Source organism: Canis lupus, chromosome 27 (assembly GCF_003254725.2).
Source record: "Canis lupus dingo isolate Sandy chromosome 27, ASM325472v2, whole genome shotgun sequence".
NCBI classification, from domain to species: Eukaryota; Metazoa; Chordata; class Mammalia; order Carnivora; family Canidae; genus Canis; species Canis lupus.
The window spans coordinates 33,957,655-33,975,730 of record NC_064269.1 but is presented as its reverse complement, the minus strand read 5'-3'; the positions used below and the strand labels follow the sequence as shown (position 1 = coordinate 33,975,730).

General features: G+C 41.7%; 1 protein-coding gene across 2 annotated transcripts in view; it reads right to left on the bottom strand.

Moving 5' to 3' along the window:
* DUSP16 (dual specificity phosphatase 16) overlaps positions 1 to 17,101 on the bottom strand; it is an 82,712-nt gene extending 65,611 nt beyond the window's left edge. For both annotated transcript variants that reach the window (XM_035707035.2, XM_049102395.1), the window contains exons 1-2: positions 16,478 to 17,101; positions 8,778 to 8,903 (exon numbers count right to left, since the gene is read on the bottom strand). The gene's annotated coding sequence lies outside the window, so the exon portion shown is untranslated. The remainder of the gene's footprint in view (positions 1 to 8,777; positions 8,904 to 16,477) is intronic.
* Positions 17,102 to 18,076: the final 975 nt, after the last annotated feature.

Genomic DNA, 18,076 nt, shown 5'->3' with positions numbered 1-18,076 from the left:
GGTTTTATAGGTAATGAGGAAGAAGAGGAAGAGTAGGAGATGAATCTGAGGCCTCAAATGTTCTTTGGAATAGAAAACCCTCAACTAAGCAAGCTGTTCTGGTAACAACTAGAGATGGGTGAGGCAACTCTGCAATATTCCACTCATTCCATTTTTGTATCCCTGTGTTATCACACCTGATCTGTGAGTAGTTCTAAGTTGCCAATCTATATTTAAGAACAAAATGGCAGGGGCACCTGGGTGGCTCAACAGTTGAGCATCTGCCTTCAGCTCAGGGCGTGATCCTGGGTCTGGGGATCTAGTCCAGGCTACCTCCAAGGGCCTGCTTCTCCCTCTGCCCATGTCTCTGCCTCCTTCTCTGTTGTCTCTCATGAAAAAAAAAGTTTTGTTTTTTTTTTTGATAAATAAATAAAAACAAAATGGAACCCAATCAAAAAATGGGCAAAGGACCTAAATATTTCTCCAGAAAGGATATATACACAGCCAATAAGTCTATAAAAGATGCTCAGAACCTTGTGCACTGTTAGGGGGATAAAACAGTGCAACCATTATGCAAAACAGCATGGTAGCTCCACAAAAAGCTGAAAAATAAAACTACCAAATGATACAGCTATTCAACTTCTGGATTATATCTAATAGAGTTGAAAGCAGGGTCTCTAAGAGATCTTGGTCCACCTATGTTCATAGCAGCATTATTCATGATGACTAAAGGCAACTGAAATGTCCATTGACAGGTGACTAATCAAAGTGTGGTTACATGTAAAATGATAACATGATATTTATCAGCTTTCAAAAGGAAGGAAATCCTGTCAAATGCCACAACATAGATGAACCTTGAAGACATTATGCTAAGTAAAGTAAGTCACAAAAATACAAATACTATGATTCCACTTACATGAGGTATCTGAAATAGTCAAAATCCTAGAAACAGAATGCAGAATGGTTACTAGGGGTTGGGGGCAGGGAGAAACGGAGCTTTGCTGTTTAATCAGTAAAGAGTTTCAGATCTGCAAGATGAAAAAGTTCTAAAGATATGTTTTACAACAATGCAAACATACTTAACACTACTAGTTAAGTTGGCAAATTTTATGTTGTTTTTACCACAATAAGAAAAAAGAAAAAGAATGACAATAGATCTCTTATTTTTCTTGCTTGTGTCCCTCCCAATCTTTCATATTCTAAAGGAGCCCAGAACTGCCACAGGACCCTGTCTTTCTTCTCCCCCACTACCCTACAGAAGCAGCCAGCTAGCACCCTGCTCTCAAAGCAAGAAGGGAGAAGTGCTAATTGTGACTTTATCCCCCAGTCTAGGAAAGGGGAGACTGGTGTGCTGGACCCCCAGCTGAAGAACCACCAGGGAGGAGAATAAGGACTCTTTTATGGTGATTTGTTTCTACTCATGAAGAGTAGAAAATAAAGAGATGATGCCAAGTGTAAACTCCTTGATGACCAAGTATGTGCAATATTTCCTTGCATCCCTTCTAATACCTCACCCTTACAAGTCACTCAGTAAATACTTGTTCATGCTGATAACAATGACATATTGATGACCACTGGCAAAAAGAATGGATCTTTTGTCCAGAAAAAAAAGCCTACCAGACTCAGAAGCCAAAGTGCTTATTTTAATGAATGAATGAAGGGTCATTTCCATAATAAAAATCTCCAATGATTTCACAATAACTTTTAGTAAAAACTTGTATAAAACTACTTTTTCCTGGCAAGTGAATGAATACCACACTGCCTAACATTTGTACTTGGAAATTCCCCTACCCCCACTCCCCAAAAATACTGTATCTCTTTAAACTAACATCATTAATTACATTCTATAATGAGATAGCCACTGACAGCATCTAAGATCCCTCAACATGGCTCATTCATCTGCCAGGAAAGAAAATGCTTGAGTTTGTCTTTCAGCTAGAGACAAAAGAAGAAGGGATTTTCCGCTGTATGTGATTTTTATTGTTGGTAATAAAATCAAGCTTCCTGAATATTTACATTAACAAGGCTTTTAGTCACTCACATAAGTAAAAATGAAAACAATTCCTTTAATTACATACTTGAGAGGGTTTCATTTAAGAAAAAGTTCCTGATATTTGGATATTCTGTGGTAATGAAATTAGATGCCCCTAAGCCATTTAAAGCAGCTGTTAAATTTGTATACACACATGTATTTTATTCTTAAAAATATAGCCCAAAGTGCAGGTGCCTTCTGGTCTCTTAAATGCCATAGTTAACAATGTTAATCTCCAGGGTCTCCCAATACTGATAAAACACAAATAAAATGCGGTGGGATTGTTCTATTAGATTTTTGTTGGATAGAAGATTAAAACTTTTTAGTTTAACAGCCTCTTTTATAAGCAGAGTAATTGCTCTGCAATTTGCTAGAGTTGGGAATACGATTTTCAACTCACTGTATGTCCAAATTCATATAATCTTGACAGGATTTTATATGAGGAAGCAGATCACTGCTCCCACTGAAACACAAGTAGAATCCCATTTAAGGGCACTTGAAACCTCAAAGGTTCTGCCTCATTCTGCATGAAGGGAATTACCTTCCTTTACTTGTCCTTTAATTTTATCTAAGGCAAACATGCGTGACAACAAGTATTAACAAACAAGAACAAATGCCCAACGAGTAAAAGGGGATGTTCTATCAGGTGTTTAACCATAGGGTTTAAAATGTCTCCTGGTAGGACAACTTGCATCTTCTCTGAACACTGTACAAGGGTGTTTTTGATTACACACTACACACATATACACACATGTTCCTGCATTAAAATAAAAATTTAGGGGGCACCTGGGTGGCTCAGTCTGTTAAGCATCTGCCTTCAGCTCAGGTCATGATCCCAGGTCCTACGATTGAGCTCCATGTCGGGCTCCCTGCTCAGCAGAGAACCTACTTCTCCCTCTGCCTCAGCCTGCTGCTCCCCTGCTTATATTCGTTTTCTCCGTCAAATAAGTGAATAAATAAATATCCTAAGTAAATAAATAAAAATTTAGTTTTCCATTTTCAGTGAAAATTGGGGGCAGAATATAAGTAACTGCCCAAAAGTCAAAACCTCATTTTAGAATTAATCTTCTATACCAGCAAGACCTTTATTAAAGATATTACCCAGCTAGCAAGGTGACTGGGAAACACCACACATTTTCCTATCTTCTAATCTTGTCCACTTTTTTTATTTAAAATTTTTAAAAAGGGGTAATAAATGTGAAGTGGTCAAGACAGGAAAAAAAAAAGGAGAGAAGACAAGAATCTTAGAACTGGAGATTATATCTGAGATGATTTTTTAAAAAAGATTTTTATTTATTTATTCATAGAGACACAGAGAGAGATAGAGGCAGAGACACAGGCAGAGGGAAAAGCAGATTCCATGCTGGGAGCCCAACATGGGACCCAATCCCGGGTCTCCGGGATCACGCCCTGGACAGAAGGCGGCGCTAAACCGCTGAACCACCTGGCCTGCCCGAGATGATCTTAATACAATATTCTCATTTCACACTTGAGAAAACTGAAACCAGTCTTTAAATTAGTCTACAACTAATTGGGATTATTTGGTCTGTATTAGAAGGTCTGTATAACCTTCTATTAAAATCAGAAAAAAAAAATGGGCATGGTCTCATTTGAGGAGGAATACTTAAAACAGCCTCTAGACTAGAAGGAAGTTGTTTTAGCAAATTACTTAATACTCTTTGGGCTTTCCTTTCTGCATCCAACAGACATGGCTTTCCCTCTAGCTTGCTAACAGAATCCCAGTTTCTCCTGGGCTGCTCACAGTGTGCCACAGGTGAGGAAATGATACGCCAACCATGGTAATCCCATTCCCCTCAGCCATAAACATTTCCCTGGTCTTTCCTGTGGCTGGCAGCAGTCTTGTAATATAGTTCAAGCACATGAGACTTAGGAGAAAACGGGATGGATGCTCTGGAAAAGATTCTGTTCTGTTAGGCAAGCGCAAGAGGAGGGATTGCTTGCTTGGTCTCCTTCCGCCTCCTCACGTTGTAAAGGAATGTGATGCCTAGAGCTGAGGCAGCCATTTTGTGACCTGGCAGCAGTAAGTGAACATGAAGGCATAGCAGAGTCAAAGACTGAGAAACCAGGGCCTCAAGGATACTGCTGAGCAGCTACACCAGCAGACCACCTACCTCTGAACTTCAGGAACTGTGTAATAACAGCTTCTCATTTAAACCTCTGCTAGTGGATTTCTGTTAACTACAACTGAAAGCAGTTCTAAATTTTTATTTTATTTTTTTTAAGATTTTATTTACTTATTCAAGAGAAAGACACAGAGAGAGGCAGAAGGATGTGGGACTTGATCCCAGGACCCCAGGATCACGCCTTGAGCCAAAGGCAGATGCTCAGCCACTGAGCCACCCAGGTGCCCAGCAATTCTGAATTTTTAAAAAACATTTTCTCTAGCAAGCGATGACTTTCTGCCCAATCTCATTCCCATTACAACATATTCTGCTTACACTACATGCATCTAAGAGGTGTCAGGATTATATTTCTCCTGGATAGTTAGTTGAGACCAATTTAGTTACTTTACAGTACCTCACCTGTAGGACTCTATTAAATTTCATCAATAAAGAAGACATTAGGGGGAAAAAAGCATGATTTGGAATCATGTTTGTTTGTTACTGACTTTAATCCTTCCTTCTGCCATCTCAAATCCTTTGTGGAAATAAGTACCACATATAGTAACAAACCGATAAATGAAATCTATTGGAACTAAACTCTTCTGTATCCCATTAGTAAAAAAAAAATAAATAAAGTATTCAAATTTCACTCTTGAATCTGCAGGCCCAAACCTGGCCCAGTCAATATTTTCACACATCAATGCTCACAACCAAAGAGGCTTACCAGCACTACACCAAACTCACGGTACTGCTATTTTCTCCTACTATAATGGAATATATGGGTTATAATAAAATTTAAACATTGCTAAGACATTAAAAGTCAGACTATCAAGTATTTAAATAGTTATTTTAACCATATTTTGATGGACATCTTTTTTTTTTAAGATTTTATTTATTCATGAAAGACAGAGGGGGGGAGGGGCGGGCAGAGACACAGGCAGAGGGAGAAAGAAGCAGGCTCCATGCAGGGAGCCCGACTTGGGACTTGATCCCGGGTCTCCAGGATCAGGCCCTGGACTGAAGGCAGCGCTAAACCACTGAGCCACCCGGGCTGCCCCGATGAACATCTTTCAAATCTATGTTCATCTCCATGATTCCTGCTGCACCCAGCTCTGTACTTGCCCAGGCCGCAGTCTCCTTGCACCCAGCACACAAGAGAAGCTGGTTGAGTGCCCCCAATCCTCTCTGCCCTCCAGTGCTCTCTCCACACTGTCCACAGCCCAGTCCTGCCTATTAGCAGTTCCTATAATGACCAAAGTCTACACCACTCACTATTCTTTCATAATTTCTTTCTAACCTCATTTGTCATCTTCTATCCCTAGGCTTCCTCAGGAAAAAAAGGTCAACAGCCTCCCTACTTGGAAGGAACAAACAATAGCCATGAGGAGCCATTCGTCCTCCTCTCAATTATGAAACCATCTCTTCTCAGTTGCCATTCAAGAAAAAAATGAACTAGTACTCCCGATTTTGAGTACAGATATGAGTATGAACAGATATCTATGTATGTGCATATATATGGGCTCAGTACTTTTCTAGTTTAAAAAAAAAAACAAATGCTCATTTTTTGTTAAGTTGCAGAGTGCTTTTACTGACTCCTCCCTTCTATCCTTTATCCAACCACTTTCTGATATTATATGACCTTCCACCCACATGGTTCATCCCACACACTAGCATATTCCCTTCTTGCTGATAAGCTAATCAGGTAAGATGGAAACATTACTGAATTTACATAGATGTCTATGTCAGACTTCTCTAAAAATGTTAGGACATGGTGCTAGTTTACATCAGCATCTTAAAAGTGTGATCCAGAGACCCCGCGTGGAAGGTCCATGGACCCTTTTGGGGGATTTCCCATGAGTGTACAATAGCAAATCCAGAGGATACATAGCGTGTGATAATAATGTGTTATGCTGACAACTAGTGAAACATATGCTCATATATTCTTGTGTTTTTAGAATTCTCTAAGGTATTAAATTTAAGGCACAAATACGGATGTTTTCAGAAATTACCTGAGTGTATTATCAGTACTTCTTTTTTTTTAATTTTTATTTATTTATGATAGTCACAGAGAGAGAGAGAGAGGCAGAGACATAGGCAGAGGGAGAAGCAGGCTCCATGCACCAGGAGCCCGACATGGGATTCGATTCCGGGTCTCCAGGATCGCGTCCTGGGCCAAAGGCAGGCGCTAAACCGCTGCGCCACCCAGGGATCCCTATTATCAGTACTTCTATGCTCCTAGCAATAGCAATCTTTGGTAGTATCTGCTATAATCCCTGCAACTTCATTATCATCCAGTGAATTCATTTAGTGTTTAAAGAAAAAAAAGGTTGAATGTTTTAAACACGGACATGAGCTTTTTTTTTTTTTTTTAAGATTTATTAGAGAGAGAGCATGAGCGAGCACACACAGAGGGAGTGGGAGAGGGAGAAGCAGACTCCCCGCTGAGCAGGGAGTCAGATGCAAGGTTCGATCCCAGGACCCCAAGATCATGACCTGAGCCGAAAGCTGGTGCTTAACCAACTGAGCCATCCAGGCAGCCCCCAGACATGAGCTCTTTAAAGGAAAAGACTGGGACACCTGGATGGCTCAGTGGTTAAGCATACGCCTTTGGCTCAGGTCGTGATCCCGGGGTCCTGGGATTGAGTCCTGCATTAGGCTCCCAACAGCAAGCCTGCTTCTCCCTCTGCCTATGTCTCTGCCTCTCTGTATCTCTCATGAATAAATAAATATATTTTTAAAAAAAGAAAGAAAAAAATAAAAGCAAAAGACTTCACATATTAGAAATAAAAAAGCCACAGAAGCATTATACATGGTAAATAACCACAATGCACTGGTTGGAACAGTGCACTCAATAGCTGAAAAACCAATGAAGCTTGGTACAGTTAACACTACTGAATGTCTGCTAGATGAAAAATCAGTAAAAGAAATCATAGCAGTGCCACTTAAAAATGATGTATTGTCTCATCAAATTAAAGATTTAGTTGCAAACATGAGTTACAAGTTAATATCTCGCCTTAAAGACTGTACTTATGCTTTATAAGTGGACAAATCCTTAGACGTGGGTGGACTTACTGTTTTGTTTTCACTATTCCAGTATCCATGCCAACTAATCAAAGGTCTTTTTTTATGTGAATGGTTGAAAGAAATAAGAATGCTGTTGAATTACTCAAAGTATTAAATAACTTTTGAGTCTCATGAATTATCCTGAAACAACCATGCTGGTATCTGCTCTGATGGTACAAAAGCAAAGGCAAGCAAAACTGCTGGGCCTTTGGCATGAATCAAGGCAGAGATATAAAACTGTACTAGTAATAATTATATTCTTCACTATACAAGCCATTCCTTTTTTTAAAAAGCCAGTTTCACTTCACAATGTCCTTAATAAAACATTAAGAGTTACTAATTTTATTGCACCTCACTCTTGAGAACTTGGGTCTTTTTAATATTCTGTGTGATGAAATGGGAAGTACACAAAAACACTTCTGCATATTTAATACAATGGCTGCCTTAAAGAAAAGCATTTATGCAATTGTTGGGAGTTGTGAGCTAAACTATACATTTTTTTTCACAGAATCCTATTTTTGCTTAAAAGAATAACTGGCAGACAACAGATAGCTATTGAGACTGAGGTATCTGGCAGACATTTTCTCTAACATGAAAAAAGTTGAGCGAGATACTTCAAGGAAAAAACTGACAATATCTGTTGCCAATGATAAAACTTGAGCTTTTAAGAAAAACTTATAATTTTGGAAAACTTGAATCAACACCAAAATCTTTTTTTTTAAGATTTTATTTATTTATTCATGAGAAACAGAGAGACAGAGAGGTAGAGACACAGGCAGAAGGAGAAGCAGGCTCCATGCAGGGAGCCCGACATGGGACTCGATCCCAGGTCTCCAGCATCACACCCTGGGCCAAAGGCGGCACTAAACCACTGAGCTACCCAGGCTGCCCCAAGAGCAAAATCCTGACCACTTCCCAACTCTCAAAAACTTTTTTGATGAGAATAATGGTCATATTAATAAAGGCAATTTGTTAAATATTGTGTAATCAAATGTGTCAACATTTGAAAGATCTGCATAACTCTGTAAACCATTATTTTTCAAATGACTGATGAATGATATTACAAAATCACATACAGGTCAAAGATCTATTCAAAGTTCAAGATGGACCAATAGAATTTCAATGTTATCGAATATAAAAATTCACTGGTATAGTTTCAGATTCAACATTGCAACTACCTTTTAAGAATCTACCGCTTGTTGAGTTCTGGTGTGACAAAGAATATTCACAATTACAAAAGCTATTAAAATAGTCCACCCTTGGTCAACTATGTATCTCTGTATAGAGAGCTTTCTGCATATAATTCAAACCAAACAATCACAACAGATTGAAATATAAAAGCAGTTATGAAAATCTAATTGTTTTCTATTAACTTAGTAGAGAAAGTGGCAAAATGTAATGTCTTTGGGGTCCTCGATAATTTTTAGGAGTACATGATGTCCTAACACCGCAATGTTTTAAAAACCACTGGTTTAAAAATAAATAAATAAAATAAAAATTAAAAAATAAATAAAAACCATTGGTTTATAGCGCCACAAAAAAGAGCACTTATAATAATGTGTACATAAGAAAATACGCACCTGAAAATGAATCAGGGTATCTCAGCTCCAGGTCTAGCACCACTTCTTACTTGCTTTGATCTGGATAAATTATTTAGTCTAAGTCTTCGTTTCCTCATCTATAAAATGGATAACTCATATCTTGTCCTGAGGATGAAAGAAAAAATATGTCAAAGCAATTTATTTTATTTTATTTTTTTTTAAGATTTTACTTATTTATTCATGAGAGACACAGAGAGAAAGAGAGGCAGAGACACAGGCAGAGGGAGAAGCAGGCTCCATGCAGGGAGCCCGATGTGGGACTCAATCCCAGGTCTCCAGGATCACGCCCTGGGCCAAAGGCAGGCCCTAAACTGCTGAGCCACCCAGGGATCCCTGTCAAAGCAATTTATAAACCACATGTTATTACTACAAAGTCTCAAAGAGTTTTAAACACTTCTAATGACCAAATTTCTCCAAAATTCTTATTTTTAAAAACCCATTACCAAAAGCAGAACTTATAGAAAATGTGAAGGTACTTGATTAGTCAAGTACCTCAAATGTCCAACCACAAAATTTTACTAAACTTTTTCCTCTACAGTTATAATTGGCAATGCATATTTTAACTATTACGGATATTTCCAAATATACATAAAAATACAGAAAATAACAAAACCCAATGAATCCATCACCTAGCTTCAAAAATTATCAAGAATTTGTCAATATTGTTTTATTTACTTCCCATTTGTGTATGTCTGTACCTATCCTGAAGTTTTGAAAAAATATATATTAGACATCATTTCATCTTGCCTATACTTATTTATGTGTCTTTAACAGATGAAAATTTTTAACATAACAATACCATTAACATGGATAAAAACTTAATGCTTATAATTCTTATAGATCATCTAATACATACTCCATGTTGTAATTTCTCGATTGTCTCCTTGTCCACCCCCCACTAAAAAAAAATGTCTGTTAGTTTTTAGTTGGTTCAAATCATCAAAAAGTCATTCACCAGTTCACTTTCAAGCGAACACAATATTTTTGGCTAAAGCTAAGAAGGAAAAGGAAATAATACCATACTTTATATACCATGTACAGTTTATAAATCAAAGTCAACAACTATCTTCCTGAGGAATATGCTTCTCTCTCAACCAAACAACAAAAATTATAAAAGAAACCCACTATAAAATAGGCCAGACTGGCAACACTTCAGTGTCCTGAGGCATGACCATTTAGGACACAGCTCAGCTACTCAGGAAGAGAAGTTGATAGGAGACAACCACCCACCACTTCAAAAAGATGAGGTCAGGTCAGCCACAGCATTAGGCAAGCCAGAGGTGAGGTCAGGGTTCAGGTTCTAGAGTGAGCATACTGCTCAAACAAGTCAGGTGCCCAGGCTATAAGGCAACCCTGTACAGGTTTCAACTCAAAGCTCAAAAAAACAATGCTCTAAGCTAGAGACATAATGGAACCATGATCAAAAGTAACAGTTGTGAAATTTATTCAATTTATTCAGCAAACATTTATCAAAGACAACTCTACTAGGTACCATCTAGGATAGGAGTTGTACTTTTTTAAAAAATTTATACAATGCAAACAATAAGCAGCATATACCTCTCTATGCATGCCTTTCCCCGTTACTTTTAAGGGGAAGAATGAAAATTATTTAATATTAATGACCTTGCCATTTACCATTACAATTTATAGTGCATCTTTTTTCTGTAAACTGCAGTCTGCCCCACTCCTCATACAGTCAATAAAACGAATGTGAGTTCTATTGTCCTCTCACACACACTACAGACCCTACCATTTATATCTACAATTCTCTGAATGTTTAGAAGGAAACCAAGGGAATGCTAAAGGATTTCCCACCTCCTCTGAAAACTTTTTTTTTTCCATAGGCTCATCCCAAGGATGTCAGAGTATACTACAGAAGCACATGTAATAGACACTTAATATAAATCCGTTTTAGAATCCTTTACCTTAATTTCACCTATAGATCCTGTTACATTTAAAACTTCACGAAGTGTGAAGAGGACAGAACATATTTCTTAAAGAATACTTGAGAAGTACTTCATAAATCTGTCTAAAAACATGAAATAGGGCCGCCTGGGCGGCTCAGTGGTTGGGCATTTGCCTTTGGCTCAGGGTGTGATCCTGGAGTCCCAGGATTGAGTCCCACATCGGGTTCCCTGCACGGAGCCTGCTTTTCCCTCTGCCTGTGTCTCTGCCTCTCTCTCTCTCTCTGTCTCTCATGAATGGATAAATAAAGTCTTTAAGAACAACAACAACATGAAATAGTCACTAAAAAAATTTTAGGTGACACTATACAGAACATCTTCTCATAAATAACAAATCTGGTAGTCAGATAACTACACTGAGTCCAGACTTCCCCATTTCAGAACTGACATTTTGCTTCAAGGTTCTATTTGTAGAAAAAAACAGGATAAAAAGGCCTAAGTGGGAGCCTGGGTGGCTCAGTCAGTTAAGCGTCTCTGCCTTTGGCTCAGGTCATGATCCCAGAGTCCTGGGATGGAGCCCTGAATCAGGCTCCCTGCTCAAGGGAGAACATGCTTCTCCCTCTCCCTCTGCCTACTGTGCACATCCCCTCTGTCAAATAAATAAATAAAATCTTAAAAAACAAAAACAAAAAAACCCTAAACTTGAAGCAGTATTTCCAGTGAGACCACTAACTACTAACTCCCCCACCAATTTTTAAGAAGACATAATAAGGCACACAGAACACAACGCAGCCCAAATTTACCACTGGATTCCTGTACCATGTGGGTAAGACCTAGAGAGCTATCATCCTTTACCCTATTTCTCCTATCTGGTTATTAAGATGAATAGTTTACTTCTACTGTCTGTACACCTCTTGTTTGTGTGTGTTCTCATGGAAGGCACCATCAAACAAACTGTCCTTGGAATTTAGCTTCACTTTACAGCACTACTGTTATACGATTAGTTTCTAATGGAGAATTGGACCTAAGTATACAGCCCCACATATACATCACAACCCTAGGTATACTATCAACAATGCTATTAACCTCACTGTAAAAACACGAGATTCTTAGCAAATGGCAGCAAAAAAAAATTGAAGATAAACAGTTTAATGAGGAGTTAAAAACTCAAAGCTTGGGACGCCCAGGTGGCTCAGTGGTTAGGCGTCTGCCTTTGGTTCAGGGCATGATCCTGGAGTCCCCGGATCAAGTCCTGTATCGGGCTCCCTGCATGAGGCCTGCTTCTCTCTCTGCCTGTGTCTCTGCCTCTCTCTCTGTCTCTCATGAATAAATAAATAAAATCTTAAAAAAAAAAAAACTCAAAGCTTGCATGCTTCAACCTAAAAAATATTATGTAGGTTTCTAAAAAGAAAAAAAAAACTGGTCAAAGTTAATTAAGGTGTACACCTCTACTCAAATTGGTTTGGACTGCTAATAAATACTAAAAAGTTGGACCATTAACATTCATCAGGACACCATACACAAAATAAAGTAAGTGGAACCATAATCAGCCCTCTATAATTTCCTGGACTCTGCCCATTATTATCTTCACTAGACACCACAATTTGTCATCAGATTTTCCATGCAGTGTTTACTATTCCTCTGTCTTCTCCCACTAGAATATAAGGCCCTTCAGGACAAAAATTTTATCTTATTTTCCACTGTATGCCCAGTTCCTAGAACAGTGTCTAATACGTAGTAGAGGCTCCACATAAATTTGCTGAATGAACAGACGGATGGACTTTCTTTCCTCCATACACATTAACCATCCTTTAAGGCCAAGGTAAAATTCTGTTATCTCCACAAATATTACCTCCCCATTACCTCCTCCAATGCTCCAATCTTTTTCTACCTTATACCATGAATTTGGCACTTCCCAGCTGTCTGGTAGTTATCTTTACAAATGTGCATACTTCCCTTAAAATTCTTTTTTTTTTTTAATTTTTTTTTTTATTTATTTATGATAGTCATAGAGAGAGAGAGAGGCAGAGACACAGGCAGAGGGAGAAGCAGGCTCCATGCACTGGGAGCCTGACGTGGGATTCGATCCCGGGTCTCCAGGATCGCGCCCTGGGCCAAAGGCAGGCGCCAAACCGCTGCGCCACCCAGGGATCCCCTTCCCTTAAAATTCTTATAATCCTCCTCCCTTTATTAAAGGCATGGATCCATGTCTCCAGCTTTTGGTATCCACCTCAGTATATATAAATAACACATCTTTAATAAATGTTTTTTCTTGATTGATTTAAATCTGCAATTAATCTAGAAATCAATGTAGTCAATAGTTCCAACTTTTTATAACCTACGCCTCCCTTCCTAATAACTCAGTTGGAATTGCAGTGGGTCTCTACTTTAAATTTACATTTGGCAATTTCAAGTTACACATTCTCATAAAACTTATGTTCATAATTTACTTTATCCATCTCTTCCTCCAAGATTAAATTTTTTGTCATGAAAAACCTTGTGACTTTTTGATACCTATGATGAGGTATCTAATCCCAATCAATGAGGAGGTAAAGTTTCATACCCCCTTCTTGTTGCTGAAAAATTGAAGAGTATTTTTTCCCTTTATGTCTTTTTTCTTTCATGCCAAGATGTATCCCATTTCCTTCTTTAATGATCATACCCTTGGCAAGCTTTTATTACTTCTTTGTACCTGTCCTTAGTAATCTGCCTTGGATTCTTCCTTTTGAACCACTCCTGTTTCCTCTAGTCATTTATTTGATTAAATTTCAAACTCCTTTCCTCAGTGTATGAGAATGGCCTCTACTTAAAGCCAGAGCTTGCTTCTTTAAATCCAGCCAAGCTTTATGAACTTCATCCCTTCACCTCTAGCCAACCCTTGATGATCTAGGCTAATGAAATATAGAAAAATATGAGATTATCCACAACACAAGAAAATTTTTTTAAAAATTGACATCTGGCTTTGGAATATATCATGTGGCTTTGGGCAAGACTTACTTTCTTAATTATGTTTTTGGTTAAGCCAACATTAGTAATATTTTCTTTTATGATAGTGGATATCTGTCTTGGTTTCAGATTTTGATGCAATTTTTAAAAAGCCAATCAAGCACCAACTGTGGTTTTTTCCTATGAAGTCTTTTAACTAGTTTTCTCAACCTGTTGAAGTCTGTCATAAAAATCTGGTTTCTGTTTCCCCTGATTTCTTTCCTCCCTTTTCTTGGAATTCTGATCCAAATTGACCTACTCTATATTAATTTACTTCTTCATTTTAAAATAGCATTTGCTTGAAAATGCAAAGCATTCAAAAAGCAATTAAACATTCAGTGAAATTTTTAGTCCAAATAACACAGGATAGAAAATCCCACTTTTTTTTAAAGATAATCCAGAAAAGGTCAGGTTTCTGGGGAAAATTACACTGGTAATTCTAGCAAATTATATTTAGTAGGATGTTGTGACTGGCTGAAGATAGGAAGGCATTAATACTGGACAGCTATGTAAATCAGCTTCAGCAGCATATAATCCTGTAGACTAAAAACCTCTACAGAATCAAATTCCCAATATAAGCATTTACAGAATATACCATCAACCCTGGCCCTTCTTCTGGTCCCAGCCTATAAACCCTGCACCTATCTCAGACCTGATCTCAGCCTCCCTTCTACAAATAAGTTTTAAAATGTGCAAGAAAAAGGGAAAGAACTGGGTCAAGAGGATCTTCTCTTTTGCCCCCTTTTCAGTTACTGTCATTAAATTTTTGGCCACAGAGACCCCTAATCTTCAACTCTACGTGACTATTTTTACTTTATAGCTATTCAGTTATTTTACGTCTGAACGTAGGGCAACAGTGCTTGAATTCACTTTCCTTCATACACTATTCACCATATTAACAGAATTAACCATTTCTAATTCCCCATGTGGAACTTTGATAAGTATGCATTATTTTACCCAAAAACTAACTTTTGGGCTGGTGAATTTAGCCCAAATTTTTATATAAGATATTCAATGTTAACCTCCCCCGCCTTGCCCCCCCCCCCACAATTCTTTTAACAGCAACCTTCTACACTAGATTCTATGACTTTATTTAAAAAAACAAAAACCAAAAAACTTTCGTGGTGCCTAGTCACATTCTGATGAAAATACCTACATGAAGCTACAAATTCCTAGTTTTTCAATTCACTTCTCCAGCTTTTTGCCTTCACCAAATAAGAGAACTCCACAAGTCTTAATTAATTATTGCCTCCCAAGCTGTGTGACCACCAATATACAGGATTGTCAAAGAAAAGTAAATAATTAAAAGTAAACTGGCAACAATCCTCCCCTTCCTTTAAAAATTGACCTTAACTTTAAAAATCTCTCCATGGAGTTTGAAAGAGTACACCACCTTTGAGGAAAGAGTTGTCACCTAGGTGCACTCTCAATCAGCTCCACAAAATCAGGGGCATAAAGAGACACTTTTTCCGACAGCCTACATTCCCCAAATAGTCAGAAAGTCTTTCATGGATGGTACATTTCTCAAACACACACACACACACACACACACACACACACACACACACACCGGAAGAAAGAAAAGAAACATACCTGGTCATTTTCTAAACAGGTTTGATAGGTTTGGTTGACTTGTAAGGGCAGAGTATTTACTTATAATCTTTTAAAGCAGAAGTGGCAGCCAGAGCACTGGGTAAATAAAAACTTCAGAGAGTTTTAAAAACCCTGCATCTTAACTCACTTCCCCTTGGTTCAAGGGGACGGCACAGCCAGCCCCACAGCAAATGAGATTATGCAACAGGTTTTTCCTCTCCACTTTATTCATCACCGGCTGGTGAGAGGTGTGCTTTCTCCAAACAATCTGAAACAGCCAGACCTGAGGATCCTTGCAGCCGGCGTTTCATAAACTCCTTCAGGATTCTGCAGTATCCATTCATTTTTCAGGTCTACTCGTATTTGTCCCAGTTAATCACCGGACTTTTGTTTGTTTGCTTTAGGGAAATTAACCCATTATCTGAAAGCCTCAATCTTGTATAAATATGTTCCTCCCTGGTGTTTTATTACCTGAAACCACTCATGAAAAGCAGATCCTCGGCTGTCCCTCTGGGCTTTCTTAGTTCTCACGTTCTACCTACCTACCACTCGGGGAGATAAAGAAGTCACGGGCCGCCCCCCCCCCAACTCCGCGACTCGAGCCCCCGCAGGAAAAACCGAGTTTTCGGTTGGTCCGTGAGGTTTAAGAGAAGCCGGCACCGTCGCCACCCAGGTGGCCCCGCCGCTTACACCAAAGGCGAATTTGGGATAATGGGAACAGTCAGGCCGGGGCCCCACTTGGCAGGCGTGTTGTGTAACAGTCGCGCCTGGAAGTGAGCAGCTCCGCCCGCGAAGGTAGCGCGCGTCCCGCGGCGGCCGCTCCTCGCGCCGGGATCCCGCCGCCCGGGTCGCTCGCCGCGGCGCGGCCGGGGGGACGCGCTGACCGAGACCCCGCGCGCGCGCCCGCCCGCCCGCCCCCTTCCCGCTCGGCCCGGCCCCCCGCTAGGCCTACACCGCCCCCCCCCCCCCCCGCCCCGCGCCGACCCGCTGGTGCGGCTCCGGGCCGCCGTCGCCCCCACCCCGCCTCCCGGAAAGGTGGCCCGGACGCCCGGGAAGGCAGAGCCGGCGGGGCGAGAGCCGGCGCGCCGCGGAGCGTCCATGCTGCCGGCGCGGGCGGGCGGGCGGGCGCCCCGAGCCCCGAGCCCCGCGCCCCGCGCCCGCCCGCACGCTCCGCGCGGCCCGCCCGCGGCCACTTACTCTTGGGGCCGCCGACCTCCCGACTCCGTCCGGGGGGATGAAGCTTGTCACGGCGTCTCCCCTCGGGGCCCCCTCGCCTGCCCGGCTTGCGAGGCGCCGCCGCGGAGCCGGGAGGGCGGCTGCGCTCCCGCTCGCGTCCGTCCCGTCGCGCTCTCCTCCGCCTCTTCTCTTCACTATATTATCCTCTCCTCTGAGGGGTGGGTGGGGGCGGGAAGCTTAGGAGGAGAGGAGACGTTTGCAACTTTCCTGCGCCCTTTCTCTTCCACCCCCCGCCTCACACACACAGTCCAGGCAGCCTCGAGAAAACAACGCCGAAAGGAGCGAAGAACTTGGGGGGGTGACGGTGGGGGCCGCGAGGGGAGCGCGGGGGGCGGGGAAGTGAGAATAAGCGCTTAAAAACTGGTTAAAGCCCCCCACACAGTGACCCACAGGCAGAGGGGAAAGGCGTGGGGGGGCGGGGGGTTGGGGGGAAAGAGAAAGAGTCGCTGGTCAGGAAACTTCAAGCGCGGATGAGGTCATTGGTTTAAAAATAAAGAGATGGCGTCACTTGAAACCAATCCCAGTGAATGAACTCAGCGGAGCCCCGGGGAAAGGAGGAGACAGGCGAGGGCAGGGCGGTGGGCGCCGGGCGGGGCCGCGCGCCCGCCCGCCCCTCCATGCCGCGGCCGCCCGGGTCCGCAGCGCGGCTCCGCGCCTCGCGGCGGCCGCTCGGGGCGGGGTCGGGTCACGTTCCGGGGCTGGGCGACTCACAGGCAGGTTCCGCAGGCGCCGCTGGGAGGAGCCGCCGCTGCCCGAGGAGGCGGCCCCGCGGCCTCCGCCTTCCGCGCCCGCGCGCCCGCCGGCCCCGACCCCGACCCCGGCCCCGACCCGGGCCCGGGCCCTGGGCTGCGCCCCAGCGCGTAGTTAAGGGCGCCCCCGGCCCCCCTGCCCGGGCCGAGACGCCGAGCCCCGACCTCGCCGTCGCGCCCTCTCCAGCTGCCTCGCCGGCGCGAAGAAACGCAAACAACGATTTGAGAGAATCGCAGTCCCTCCTTCACAAAAAAAAAAAAAAAAAAAAAACACACACGCACACACAAAAAAAACCTCTGATGAATCCCAAATGCAGGGCACTGGCGTCCTTGTGAAAAAGGCACGTTACAGGTACTTGGAGAAAAATCACCGCGGTGTTCGTCGTCAGGCAGGCAGCTACCTGCACGTGTTTGCCGTGGGAAGGCCCCACGGGAATGTTCCCAACTTCCCTTATTTTACTTTATGTTTACTTCCCTACCTTCACCAGTGTAACGAGTCCGAGATGCGTGAAGTTCTCTTCAGGAATGTTTTCGACATCGGGCAGGCGGCACAGAATCATTTTTAAGTCAGACCAGAGGTTCACTGCGTCCTGAGAGGTGCAAGCCCCTGTTGTTAACGCTACACGTTTTGTAGCGTTTTTTGTTTTTTGTTTTTTGTTTTTTGTTTTTTGTTTTTTTTATGTGGATTCATCAAAATAGCTCTGTTTCGAGATTGCATTACACTCTCTGGAAAACTAGAGACCTGAGGTGGTGACAAACCAGGACTCGGAATCAGTGAATAGGACAATCGGAGCTTTATTCCAGTGTTCTT